Raw genomic sequence first — 14,147 nt, 5'->3', positions numbered from 1 at the left:
AAGTCATAATAGAGATCGCCAATAAAGAGGGAAATACGGTTAAAAAGAAATTAAAAGTAGGGGTTGTACCTACTCTTGCAGTAGACGTTTTATTATTGGGAGATTTCGGCAATATCGAAAACTATCTTGCACTAAAAGCAACCTCCATGATTAAAAAAGTAAATGCGGTGACACGAAACCAAGAAAAAAAGAATAGGGAGGCTGTGCCACCCAGTAATTAAAATGATGACCAGAATATACAACAACAATTTAAATTTAATGACGAGATGTTTATAAAAAACACGAAACTAAGAAAACTTAAATGCCAAAAAAGGTCAGACAAAAAGGAATATAACCATAAAAAAGAGGAATTATTAACCATAGAAAGAGAACCAGAGGAAACCAAAGGTTAACTACCGAAATACTCGGGATAACCTCCGAAAAATTGGCAGAATTACAAACAAATGATAGAGATTGCAAAAAAATCCGCAATCTAAACAGTTTTCCAGTAATGGAAATCTACTTTACAAAACAATGGAGACTGGGGGAAACCCTAGAAAATTAGAACTTTTGGTACCACAAGAACTAAGAAAAGCGGTAATAAAGTTGGCTCACTCAAGCCCAACGGGGGGACACATGGGATCCCAAAGAACAAGAGATAGATTCTTGCAGCGTTTTTGGTGGAAATTATTAAGAAGGGGTATTATCAACTTTTGTAAAAGATACAAGGATTGTCAATTAGTCGCATACAAAAAACCAAATGAAAAAGTTCCAATGAAAAAATGCCAATTTTCGGTAAACCATTTGAGAGAATTTCAATGGACATTGTAGGTTCAATTATGAAATCTAGCACGGGAAACAGATTCATTCTAGTTATTAATGATCTGGCTACGAGATACTCAGAAGCTATCCCAATGCAAACAGTAAAATCACCAAAAATAGCAGAAAAATTAGCGAAATATGTCTCACGTCACGGAATCCCGAAGGAAATTTTAACAGATAATGGAACGAATTTTTTTTTATCGACATACATCCGAAAATTATACGAAATTCTCGGCATTAAACAAGTATTAACTACTCCATTCCATCCTCAGACAAATGGAGTGACAGAAAGATTTAAGGGTACCCTAATTAGTATGTTGAGACGTTTTGTAAGAGATGATGTAAACTAATGGGATAAAATGCTTCCTTATGTCCTTTTTGCATACAGAGAAACTCCACACCAAGCTACAGGGTTCTCGCCATTTGAATTACTATATGGGACAAACCCGAGGGGGGGGTGTTAGACATTTTAAAGGAATCATGGGAAAATGAGGAGAAAAACGAAGAAACAGCGATAACCCACTTGCTATCACTACGAGAAAAACTGCATAAATACCATGAAATTGCTAAGCAAGCACAGGGGGAATATGCAGAAAAAACGAAAATATGGTATGATAAATCCGCCTGAATGCGCGAATTCACGGAAGGGGATGAAGTCCTCATATTGCTACCAGACGGAAATAATAAATTGGATGTAGGATGGAAATGACCATTTAAGATGAAAAATAAAATTGATAATGTAAATTATGTAATAGAAATAGATGGAACAAGGAAAAGAGAAAGAAGTTTATCACGTGAATATACTAAGGACACTTAACAGGGAGAATGAGAGGGGAAACCACAAAGATCCTCAGAAGCGCTGTCTCATGATTTCAACCTCAGAAAATGGCGAGGAAAGTGCCCCTTTGGGTACAATAGACCCGGCGGAAACACATATAAATGCCATTGAAAGAGTTTCGTAAGATACACATCTGAGCCAAGCTCAAAAAGTACAATTAAAAAATTTATTCACAGAATTTGCACACGTATTAACAGACCTAATCGGAAAAACAAAAATTGTGGTAATTAAAATGCCAGAAAAGAATAAAAAACGAATAAAACAATACTCGTACCGAATACCAGAATCTGAAAGGAAAGAAATGAAAAAAGAAATAGACTGAACGCTCGATTTCGGGTTTATAGAGCTACTAAAGTCAGAATATGTAGCGCCTGTCGTATTAGTCCCGAAGAAGGATGGCTCCATTCGGTTTTGCGTAGACTACAGAAAAGTGAATAGTATTTCCGTATCAGACGCGTACCCAATACCAAAAATGGATTAAATTCCAGAGTCAGTAGGATTCGCATAATTTATATCAATTTTTGACTTGAGAAGTGGATATTGGCAAGTAAAGATGCACCCAGAAGATTCAGCAAAAACAGCTTTTATTAAGCCTTTTGGGTTATACCAGTTTAGGTATATGCCTTTTGGACTAAAAGTGGCACCAGCAACATTCCAAAGACTAGTAGATTGTATCTTAAAATCATTACGATATACAAAAGCCTACTTGGATGACATTATAGTATTTTCAAACTCGTTCAATGAACATATAACTCATATGGAACAAGTACTGACCAAGCTGAGGAGAGCAGAATTAACTCTGAATGCAGAAAAATGTAAATTGGTACAGTCAGAGACAGAATACCTGGGACACAAAATAGGAAACGGAACCATAACCTCAATAAGAGAATAAACAGAAAAAATTAAAAGCGCAGCAGTCCCAAATACAAAGAAAAAAGTTCGGTCTTTTTTGGGGTTGGCAGGATATTACCAAAAATTCATACCGAATTTTGCAACGATTGCTACACCTTTGACAGAGTTAACAAGAAAGAGGGCTGTAGACCCCGTTAAATGGTCAGAATTTGAACAAAATGCATTTGATACACTGAAAGATGCTCTTTGTAGCGAAAGGATACTGGGAAATCCATATTCTTCTTTGCCGTTTGTGCTACAAACTGACAGTTCAGATTATGGATTAGGGGCAATTTTATCTCAAGATTTCGAGGATGGGGAACATCCAATCATATTTATATCCAGAAAATTGTCAAAAGCAGAAATAAATTATAGCACGATTGAAAAAGAATGTCTTGCGATAATAAACCCAGTGAAAAAACTCGACTATTATGTATATGAACGAAAATTTACAATAGTGACAGATCACAACCCATTGAGATGGCTAAATATAATGAAGCCATATAACCGAAGATTGGCACGATGGACCCTGTGCCAACAAGAATATGACTTTGAAATAAAATCAAGACCGGGGACAGATAACGGGAACGCTGACGGCATGTCTCGATTGGAATTAAGAGATATGTAAATAATAGGGAGAAAAGTAAAATGTTGGATGGGCTGTGCCTTGAAAACATAAATAATAGGGAGAAAAATAAAATGTTGGATGGGCTGTGCCTTGATAACATAGATAATAAGGGGGAAAAAGAGGTCAAAGACCCATGGGAAAAAAATAAGATGGTTACAAAATAAACATGAATGACCTACAACGGGTTGGGGGAAAGTTGGGAGATATTGAATGTCGATTCGGATTGGAAAATTTAGAAAGGAATCTGAGATTGGTATTATCAACTCAAAAGATATATCGATCCTTTATGAGGGGGAGGAATCCCTTGGGGAAGATCCCATGCGGGAAGTCGCGAAAGATAGCCCCTTTCCTCAATGCACAACTGGCGGACAAGTTGTGATCCCTTTACCGAGATCTTGCCTTTCTGATCTGGAGTCCTTGGGGGATACTCTCTCCCAGTCACTTCATACTTCACCCAAACCTTTGTCCAGTAACCCTATTCATAATTTTTACTATTCATGGGAACCGACAATTACTGCCGGGAAATTGTATTCAGTGGGAGATGTATCTAAGTTTCATCTGCAATTAGCATCAACGCATATTCTGCATTTAATTATCCCAGGAGAGGGAACCCAGAAAAAAGGTGATTCATGGTGCGCTCAAAATGTTACTTCATTCCCAGTGCCCTTATCGTTTTCACAGGCCTTCGCAGATTTGGCCATAGATTATTTGAAATTATACCCAGGGGCAACTTACTTTTTATTGAGATCTGGGGTTGTTTCCACAGATGGAAATTAAAAGTCTAGTGCAGCAAACCTTTCACGATGGCTGGTATCTTCATATGTACCAGAAAGTGATTCTCTTCTCCTCTCAAATGTAAATTCGTGAGAGCGAGAAAATTTTTTTGTTTTTGATTGTGCTGCGCACAATCATTATCAACGAATCTTGGGGACTTCAACATTCAAAACCTAATGCTAATGTTATCCGATTTAGACCATGGTGGTCCTACAGTAGAGAGGTGTCGATGACGAACGATCCAGAGCCAAGCGGTGGAAGTAGTAGCACAGACACAGGTGGAAGAGAGAAGGCAAATGGATTTTGTAAAGTTGAAGTTATGTGTTTTTGTTTGTAAAGGTGGACCAAGGTAGCGCGTGGGCGGTCATTTATTTTACGGTGGGAGGTGTTGGGGTTTCACCCCTGTTTCTTTTCCTTTCAGATAAATGACCTGTTTTCGTTTTCTTAATTACATTTGCTTATAATATAATTTAAAAAGACAGGTTAAATTCTCGTTGCTAAGCTAGAGGCGTCGCAATAAGTGAGCTTTGAAGTAAGTTCTATTTTTGTACTTCCTGATTTGGAGTCACTGAAAGATAAAGCTAAGAGGTAGAATTGGGTTTGAATGGGGATGGAGATGATTGGCTGGGCCAAGCGAAGGTCCACCTCTATGAACAGTTGTGTAAAAAATATTATTTTGATTTAGTCTGCGTTTAGACCCTTTCGGGGAGATATATTTTTGAAGGATTATTGTGACCCTTTTGGAAGAATACAAGTAAGGTATTTTCTACAAACTGTGTACTAGTTTCCGTAGCCCAGGCAGGGTAGGAATCTTGCTACGAGGTACCGTCATTATTATATTGACAGGGAGGTTTGTCACCTACAAGGAGAGAGTTAGAGATTTTCTAGCCGTAACCCAAGGCGAGTACACTTGGCTTTAGAAAGTGGCCATTTGACCACTCGATCACGTTATCATACCCTGGGACAGGGTATACTAAATCAGGAAGTACCAAACCCGATATTTGCAGAACCGGTGTGGTAGAGGTGGCATCACATTATATTTTGGGGCCGGGGCTTTCCCCTCCTATAAGTGGTAACACCCGTATATTTCCACGCCAGTGGCGTTGTGGCCTAACGGTATAACACTGGTGGCTAAATACCACGAACAGGTATTTTACAGTAAATTCTATTATTAGTTTCAAGCAAATGTTTTCAGACAGATTGTTTTGTTAGTTTCCTGAAAATATCTTCAGAGATAGGCTAGGCTAGTGGGCTAAATTGAACCAACCAAACCTAGCTACTACTAGACCTGTGCTGTCAAATTTATTAAAAGTTAACAAAAATAACGTTTTTTCTTCTTTTAACGTAACCATTTTCGAGCTGTCCACATCCTTTTAAAAATACTCAACCAATTAGTGTATCTCTCAGCCATTTTCGATTGCAACCTTCTCTGTTTCACAAGCAAATAGAAACTTATAAGCCAACAGTGTCAGTTAACAAGGGGCAGAAAATGCCTATTTTTAAAGCTCCAATCAGTTCAATTGCTCAGACTAACTCCACGACTGATGTTAATCTTATCTCCACGACTAAAACTCTTTTTTACAGGTCGAAGCTATGATCAACTAGCAAAAATCCACTAATCAGACACAAGCTAGCACAAGCTAGCACATTTGCAGAGCTAACGAACTTATAAATCTAATTGACTATTATATCTGATAGATCTAATAGAATATTAGATCTATTGTTATATATCTAATACCTGTCTATAAATCTAACAGACTATGAATCTAAGTAACTAAAAAGAGTGTAGAAAGGTAAAGTTGTAGATGGCGCATGGGTAGATGTTTATTTTTCATATAATATTATACCCAAATCATTTGAGAAGCTGCTAGTCTTAGATCTCCTGTGGAAAACAATAAATAATGGTAATATATGCTTGAATAAAATCCATTTTTTTAGACTCCTATAGTTTTCTTCCCCAAATCCCTAAGTCAATTGATTCAAGTACAGAAATGCAACAATTTTAATAGCTTCCAGCTCTTTAAACAGCGCTTTCCAGATGATGAAATGTATGATTTATTAATGTGTAAGGGCATATATTACAACCCCGAGGCTTCATGAGGAAAAATTATCGCCCATCGAATAGCTTTATGATTCACTTCACGACCGTCAATGCACCACTGCCGACTATGAGTCTGTTAATAAGGTTTGGGCAAAGGGAGGGTATAAAATGGGGATGATTATTGTAAAATTTACCAGGCAAGTAATGTATTGGCGTTGTTTGATATTGTGTGTAAAAACACAGGTAAAACCTATCAGGAATTTGAGTTGGATTGAGGGTATTATTTTTCAGCTCCTCATCTGGTCATCCGTAGGCAGCATTAGGCAGCATATTGTCTAGGGGGGGAAGTCGATAGTGTGATGGAGTTTTATCAACTGCTTTTTCCAAACTATCTGCTTTTTCAGCCATATCTAATGTAAATTTGAAGGTCTCGGGGGGGCCGCGGCCCCCCAGCCCCCCTCCCTACGCCCACCCTGGAGATTTCTGTAATTCTAAAAGTCAGTAAAGAAGAAAAAGGCTGGATCACCGACGTGGAGCAAAATCTATCAGAGGTAACGGTATAGCGTTGCCTATAGTAAAAGCCCCTCGGTTCCAATGTTTTATTATTATTTATTATTTTTTTCCCAGAGGCACTTCATATGGAAGGGATCGTCGTAGAAACTTCAAAGGGGGCTCATTCGATCGGAAATCTAGAGTTCTAGTGCCATTTTTATAGTCGAAAGTGATTGGAGGGCAGCTATCCCCCCTCATGGCCTTCATTCCCCCAAACACATCCAATCAAAATTTTGAGATAACCATTTTGTTCAGCGTAGTCGATTTCCAGAAACAAAATATGTTTTTGAGGAGGACACTCCCCCATAACCCTCAGGGCAAGGGTTTTAAGTTATTCCCTGGGGTATATAAGGTTTTTATAGCAGTTGTTGTCGTAGAAACTTCAAAACAGGCTCATTCGATTGGAAATTCAAAGGGCTATTGCCCTTTTTAGTAGTCGAAAGTGATTGGGGGCAATTAGCCCCCTCCCCCCAACGTCCATCATTCCCCCAAACACAGCTAATCAAAATTTTGAGATAACCATTTTGTTCATCGTAGTTGATTTCCGGATAAAAAACAAGTTCTTGAGGAGGAAACTCCCCCCAAACCCTCAGGGCAAGGGTTTTAAGTTATGCCCTGGGGGCATATAAGGTTTTTATGGAAGGGGTTGTCATAGAAACTTGAAAAAGGCTAATTCGATTGGAAATTCAAAGGGCTAGAACCATCTTTAATAGTCAAAAGTGATTAGAGGGCAACTAGCCCCCCCCCCACGCCCATCATTCCCCCAAACACAACCAACCAAAATTTAGAGCTAGTCATTTTGTTCAGCGCACTTAATTTACAGATAGAAAATATGTTTTTGAGGAGGACACTCCCCCACAAACCTCATGGCAAGGGTTTTAAGTTATGCCCTGGGGGTATATAAGGTTTTTTATAGAGGGTGTTGTCGTGGAAACTTCAAAAACGGCTCATTCGATTGGAAATTCAAAGGGCTAGTGCCTTTTGAATCATCTCTCACACCCACCTTTTCCCCAAACACATCCAGTGAACATTTTGAGATAACCATTTTATTAAACGTAGTTTTAAGTTCTGGAAATTAGGTCTTTGAGGATGACAGCTCCCCCACAGCCCTCAGGGCAAGGGTTGTAATTTATGCCCTGGAGGCATGTAAGGTTTTGTATAGACAACGTTGTCGTAAAAACTTCAGAACAGGCTCATTCGATTGGAAATTTAAATAGCTAGTTTCCTTTTTAATAGTCGAAAGTGATTCTAAGGCAACTGACATCGCATTCACGCCCACCATTTCCCCAAACACATCCAATCAAAATTTTTGTATGGCCATTTTGTTCAACGTATTTGAAAGTTGTGGAAATTATATGTTTGAGCAGGACACTCCCCCACAGTCTTCAGGGGCAAGGGTTATAAGTTATGCCCGGGGGGCATATATGGTTCTTACGGAAGGAATGCTCGTATAAGCTTCAGAAAGGGCTCATTTGATTCTAGTTCACTTTTTAAGCGTCAAACTTCTAGTTCACATTTTAAGCGTAAAAATATATTGGAGGATAACCAGCTTCCCCGCCCCCCCCCCCTCAAAAAAGCTTTTTTCCCAAATGCATCCAATAAAAATTTTAAGATAGCTATTTTGTTACAAATAGTTCAAAGATCATATAAAAAAAATTCCCGTGTCGACAAAACCAGCCAGGGACCGGGAGCAGGCGTTGTAAGTTATGCCCTGGGGAAAAATATGGGTCTTATGGAAGGGATGCTCGCATTAACTTCAAAGAGGGATCATTTGATTGGAAATTGAAAGTTCTAGGTCACTTTTTAAGAGTCAAAAGAGATTGGAGGGCACCTAGCCCCCATCCCTTCCATGTCATTTTTCCTCAAACCCATCGAATAAGAACTTTGAGATAGTTTTTTTTAAATAGTTCAAAGACCATATAATGAAAACTCAGGGGTCAACACAGACCTACAGGGCCTGAGGGCAGGTGTTGTAAGATATGCCCTGGGGATAAATATGGTTCTTGTTGAAGGGATGCTCGTAAAAATTCAGAGATGGCTCGTTTGAATGGAAATTAAAAGTTCTAGTTCAATTTTTAAGAGAGAAAAATATTCTAGGGCAACTAGCCCCCCCCCCACGTCCCTTTTTCCCCAAGCTCATCCGATAATTTTTTTATAATAGCCATTTCATTAAAAAAAGTTCAAAGGTCAGATCAGAAATATTCCTATGTCGACAGAACCTGTCAGGGCCCGGAGGTGGGCGTTATGAGTAATGGTCTAGGGGCATATATAGTTTTTATGGAAGGGATACTCGTATAAACTTTGGAGAGGGCTCATTTGATTGGAAATTGAAAGTGCTTGTTCACTTTTTAAGAGTCAAAAGAAATCAGAGGGCAACCAGCCCCCCTCCCGCCACACTCTAAATACATCAGATACAAATTTTGAGATAAACATTTCTAAGAAAATAGTCCAAAGTTCTGATAACAAAAAACTTCGGTGTCGACACAGCACCCCAAGGCCCAGGGGTAGGCGTTGTAAGTTATGCCCTGGGGGCATATATGGTTGTTATGGAAGGGATACTCGTATAAATTTCCTAGAGGGCTCATTTGATTGGAAATTGAAAGTTGTAATTCACTTTTTATGAGTCAAAGTGATTGGACGGCAGCTAGCCTTCCCCCACTCTCCATTTATTGTTTTCCCAGAGGTGCTTCATATAGAAGGGGTCGTCGTATAAACTTCAAAGGGGGCTCATTTGATTGGAATAGAGAGTTCTAGTGCCCTTTTTAAGAGTCAAAAGTGATCAGAGGGCAACTGGCCCCCCAAGCCCTTTTTCCCCAAATACATCTGATAAGAAATTTTGAGGTAGCCATTTTGTTAACAATAGTTCAAAGGTCAGATAATAAAAACTCATGTGTCGACATAGCCCCCCCCCCGGGCCGGGGCAGGCGTTGTAATTATTGCTCTGGGGGCATAGATGGTTGTTATGGAAGGTTTGCTCGTATAAACTTCAGAGAGGGTTCATTTGAATAGAAATTAAAAGTTATATTCATTTTCTCGGAGTGAAGAAAGATCAGAGGGCAACTAGCCCCTCCCGCCCTCCACGCCTTTGAGTGTATTGGATGGATAAACCCATCCGATAGAAATTTTTGGTGACCATTTCGTTAAAAATAGCTCAACCATCAGATATTAAAAATCCAGGGTCAACATAACCCCCCAGGGCCCAGGGACAGGCATTGTATGTTATACTCTGGGGATACATATGGTTCTTATAGAAGGGATACTCGTATAAACTTCAGATTGGGCTCATTTGATTGAAAATAAAAAGTTGTAGTTCAATTTTAAAGAGTCAAAAGAGACCGATGCTTGATCTAGTCCCCCCCCCCACCCTTTTTCCCCAAAACAATCCGATAAAAATTTTAAGATAGCGATTTTGTTAAAAATAGTTCAAACATCAGATAATAAAAACTCCGAGGTTGACACAAACCTAATTTTTCACTTTGATAATGTTACTTTGATATCAGTTTTGATACTTTGATGAATATTTGATTTTTTTTTTAAGTTTGATTTTGAAATAAACAATTTTTAAAAACTTGAAATTTTTTCAATCAAAACCGAACATAAATTAATTAAAAAAAACTTTCCGAAAAGTGAGTTTTTCAAAAAAAAAGTGTTGGCCATTTTAAACTTAAGCTCAGCAGATACAAATACCTTTTATAATTCAAACTCAAAACTACCAGAAACTACTATTAAAGAATAAATGAAACCCAAAACGAACAGAAATTAAATAAACAATCATAGTAAAAACATACAACAATTAATAATATAAATGAATAAATAGATCTTAAAACGAGGACCCAAGCAGCCTCTTCATGGAGGAGTTTTGACAGGCAGCCAGTAATTATCTCAGGGTCCAAAGAGAGCTCACATAAACCCTTTAACTTATCCAAAATCTCTTCCAAGTAAAACCTATCTTTCAGTGTTTTTGTTTCTTCATCAGTCAAATCTTGTCGTAACCACCTTATAGCTTGAGCTTGGGATATACGGCTAGAATGAGGAAGAGAAGGAAAATTAAACATCCTAGAAAGTTGGAGAGAAAGTTTTATAGGAAAATGATCCGAACCCAGCACGTGGAGAACCTCAAAATCAACAACACAGGCAGCGAACTCCACACCCACCAACGCGTAATCTATAACACTGGGATTTGGCCCGGAAAAGTATTTGTACTCACCTCTGTCCTTACCAAATCTTCCATTACAAATTGCTAAACCATTCTCCTCGCAGTATGCCAATAAATTTCTTCCCCAAATAATAATTCTTCTAGACCGATCGTCACTGCTCCGTGGCTTCTCAAAGACCTCAGAAAGAACGTCCGCATTATCATCTGAAAAAAAATTCAGGAGTTATCTCTAATACATTCGAAGTATAGGCATTAAAATCCCCTACTACAACCAGACGGTCCCCCGGAAAATTCAGTTGAATCAATTGCGTTTCTTCATGTAGTATAGTCCACGTGTCTTCAGACCAGTAAGAACTATTTTGTGGTGCTAGATATACAGAATCTACAATTAAAAAAGTACTCCCACACTTAAATATACCCCACACTATATTCTCTGATTGAGTCGCGAGTCTCACTTCAGAAGGAAATGACGTTAGGCTAAAATACATAACCACACCACCGTAATACCGATTATTCTTAGAAACTTTTCTATTCACTGCATAAAAGGAATAATTATGTAAAGGGGGGCATTGCAGATCATCCTCACAGTTATGCCAAGACTCAACCACACAAAATATATCCAGGTCCCTCAATAATGCTAATGATGTTTTTTCTCTTTAAAACCTTGAATGTTCCAGCATCCAATCCTAAGTTCGCGATAAACAGACAAAGTTATATGGCCACACCGGTCCTAATCTTCGTTCTTGTCATTCATATTCTCAGAGGAGTCACCAGCCCCTTCTTTTAGGGTTGAATTCAAACCATTCGACTTGTCGGCTGATGCAGTTTCACTGCAACTCTCAGGCGTACTGTTTTTACGGACACATCGACTTCCGATTTTATGGGCATCTTCGGGACTAATGATGGTTTCTAATCTCCTCTTTGCTTTCCCACGAGCAACCATTTTGTGCTTTTGTTAAGGCCAAGCCGCGTCTTGGTCAGTGCTGTCTCCGGAATTAACAGTTTGAGAATTTTGAATTTCCGGGGCTTTGGGGTTAACTTGCTGAGTCTCCGAATTGGGCACAGTACTAAGTTTAGCAGCCAACATTTCCACCTTGCCTGTGACTTGATCATAATAAAATGTTTGGCCCTCAATCAAAAGGCGTGTTCCTCTCAATTTGGCGTCTTGTCCACGTGACAAAGCCTCATTCAGCACTGGTTTAAGCTCTTGGCAAAATTTACGTTCCAAATAGGTATACTCCGGGGCTACTGAAATATAAAACTTTTTCAAAAGCTGGCCACTACGTAGGATTATGCCGCAAAGTTCCTGATTATTAAATTTCACCAAAATAGGGCGCACCCCACCTGGTTTACTTTTTCCCAAGAGAAACACATCCTTCATATCACGCCTGGTCAAACTAAGCTGGGGTAAATAGCGGTTCATTGCCACCATAACTTCTTCTACTAGACTACTTGGAGGTGGGTTTACTGACTTCAAATTATAAATGATCAGATTTTGCAGTTTAATTTCTCTTTCAAGTTGCTCCGACCTTTTCTTTTCTTCAAATAGTAGGTTCCGCAGCTGGTCGATTTCAGATTTTACTGCATCATCCCGTCTACCTGTCTCAGTCTTGAGGGCCGCTAATTCCAATTCGATCGCAGAAACGCTATTAGCAACATTTTGAATCTTATTTAATTTAGCATCCATTTCCGACAAGTTTTCAAGGATTGCTGCGATCCCGGTTGATTCAGCCATTTCCAAAATTATCGTTCGACCCCTTTCAAAAATAATATGTTAAAAAGTAAGAGCAGGAAACAAAAACTTACTCGCAAGGGGGGCAATTAAATACCCCCGCTTTCTAACAATGTCTTGCAATAATTACGTCCGCCAATGCTATAATGCTTATCCAAAAAACGAAAAGCCACTTGTAGCTTTAATCCTCTACTAAACACTTTTGCAATCACCGAATTAATTATGTTTTCAAACAATCCAGGTCAACTATTTCACATAGATGTTTATGACTTGAAATCTAGTTCAAGACTGATAGATAATATGTTTTTGAGGAGGTCACTCCCGCACAACCCTCAGGGCAGGGCAAAATTTTCATATAGCTATTTTCTTCAACGTAGTTGATTTCCACATAGAAATTATGTTTTTGAGGAGGACACTCCCCTAAAGCCCTTAGGGCAAGGGTTGTAAGTTATGCCCTGGGGGTATATAAGGTATTTATAGAAAGCGTTGTCGGTAAACTTCAAAAAGGAATCATTCGATTGGAAGTTGAAACGGCTAGTGCCCTTTTTAATAGTCAAAAGTGAATGGAAGGAAACTAACACCCCTTCCACGCCCACCATTTCCCCAAACACATCCAACCAAAATTTTGAGATAGTCATTTTGTTCCACGCAGTTTAAAGTTCTGAAAATTATACCTTTGAGCAGGACACTCCTCCCACTGTCTTCAGGGCAAGGGTTATAAGCTACGCCCCAGGGGTATATAAGTTTTTTTGAAATCTTTGTCATAGAAACTTGAAAAAAAGCTCATTGGATTGGAAATTCAAAGGTCTAGTGCCCTTTTTAATAGTCGAAAGTGATTTGAGGGCAACTAACTCCCCTCTCACGCTCACCTTTTCCCAAAACACATCCAATCAAAATTTTTAGATAGCCATTTTGTTCAGCGTAGTTTATTTCCAGATGGAAATTATGTTTTTGAGGAGGAAACTCCACCACAGCCCTCAGGTCAAGGGTTGTAAGTTATGCACTGGGAGTATATAAGGTTTTTATAGAATGCGTTGTCGTAGAAACTTCGAAAAGGGCTCATTTGATTGGAAATCGAAAGACCTTGTGCCCTGTTTAATAGTCGATAGTGATTGGAAGGCTTAACATTTTTATAGTAAAGATCGATGTGGGTATAATGTGTTATTATTTTTGTTGTTGTTGTTGTTTAGACCAGGGCACTTTGTATCGAATGAGTTGTCGAAGGAACTTCGAAACGGGCTCATTCAATTGAAAATAGAAAGGACTGATGCCCCTTTTAATAGTCGATAGTGATTGGAGGGCAACTAATCCCCCTCCCATGCCTACCCTCCCATTTCCCTTCCACGCCCATCATTTCCCCAAACACATCCAATCAAAATTTTGAGATAGCCATTTTGTTCCATGCAGTTTAAAGTTCAGGAAATTATACCTTTCATTAGAACACTTTCCCCACAGTCTTCAGGGCGAGGGTTATACATTATGCCCTGGGGGCATACAAGTTTTTGTTGAAATCTTTGTCATAGAAACTTGAAAAATGCCTCATTCGATTGGAAATTCAAAGGGCTAGTGCCCCTTTTAATAGTCTCGAAAGTGATTTGAGGGCAATTAGCCCCCCTCTCACACCCACCTCTTCCCCAAACACATCCAATCAAAATTTTTAGATAACCATTTTATTCAACGTAGTTGAAAGTTTGGAAATTAGGTCTTTCAAGATGAAAACCCCTCCCCCCCCAC

The sequence above is a fragment of the Artemia sp. Qi Xiang Cuo genome, chromosome 9, assembly GCF_049724085.1.
Source record: "Artemia sp. Qi Xiang Cuo chromosome 9, ASM4972408v1, whole genome shotgun sequence".
Lineage (NCBI taxonomy): Eukaryota > Metazoa > Arthropoda > Branchiopoda > Anostraca > Artemiidae > Artemia > Artemia sp. Qi Xiang Cuo.
Note: the sequence above shows the minus strand (reverse complement) of the source record.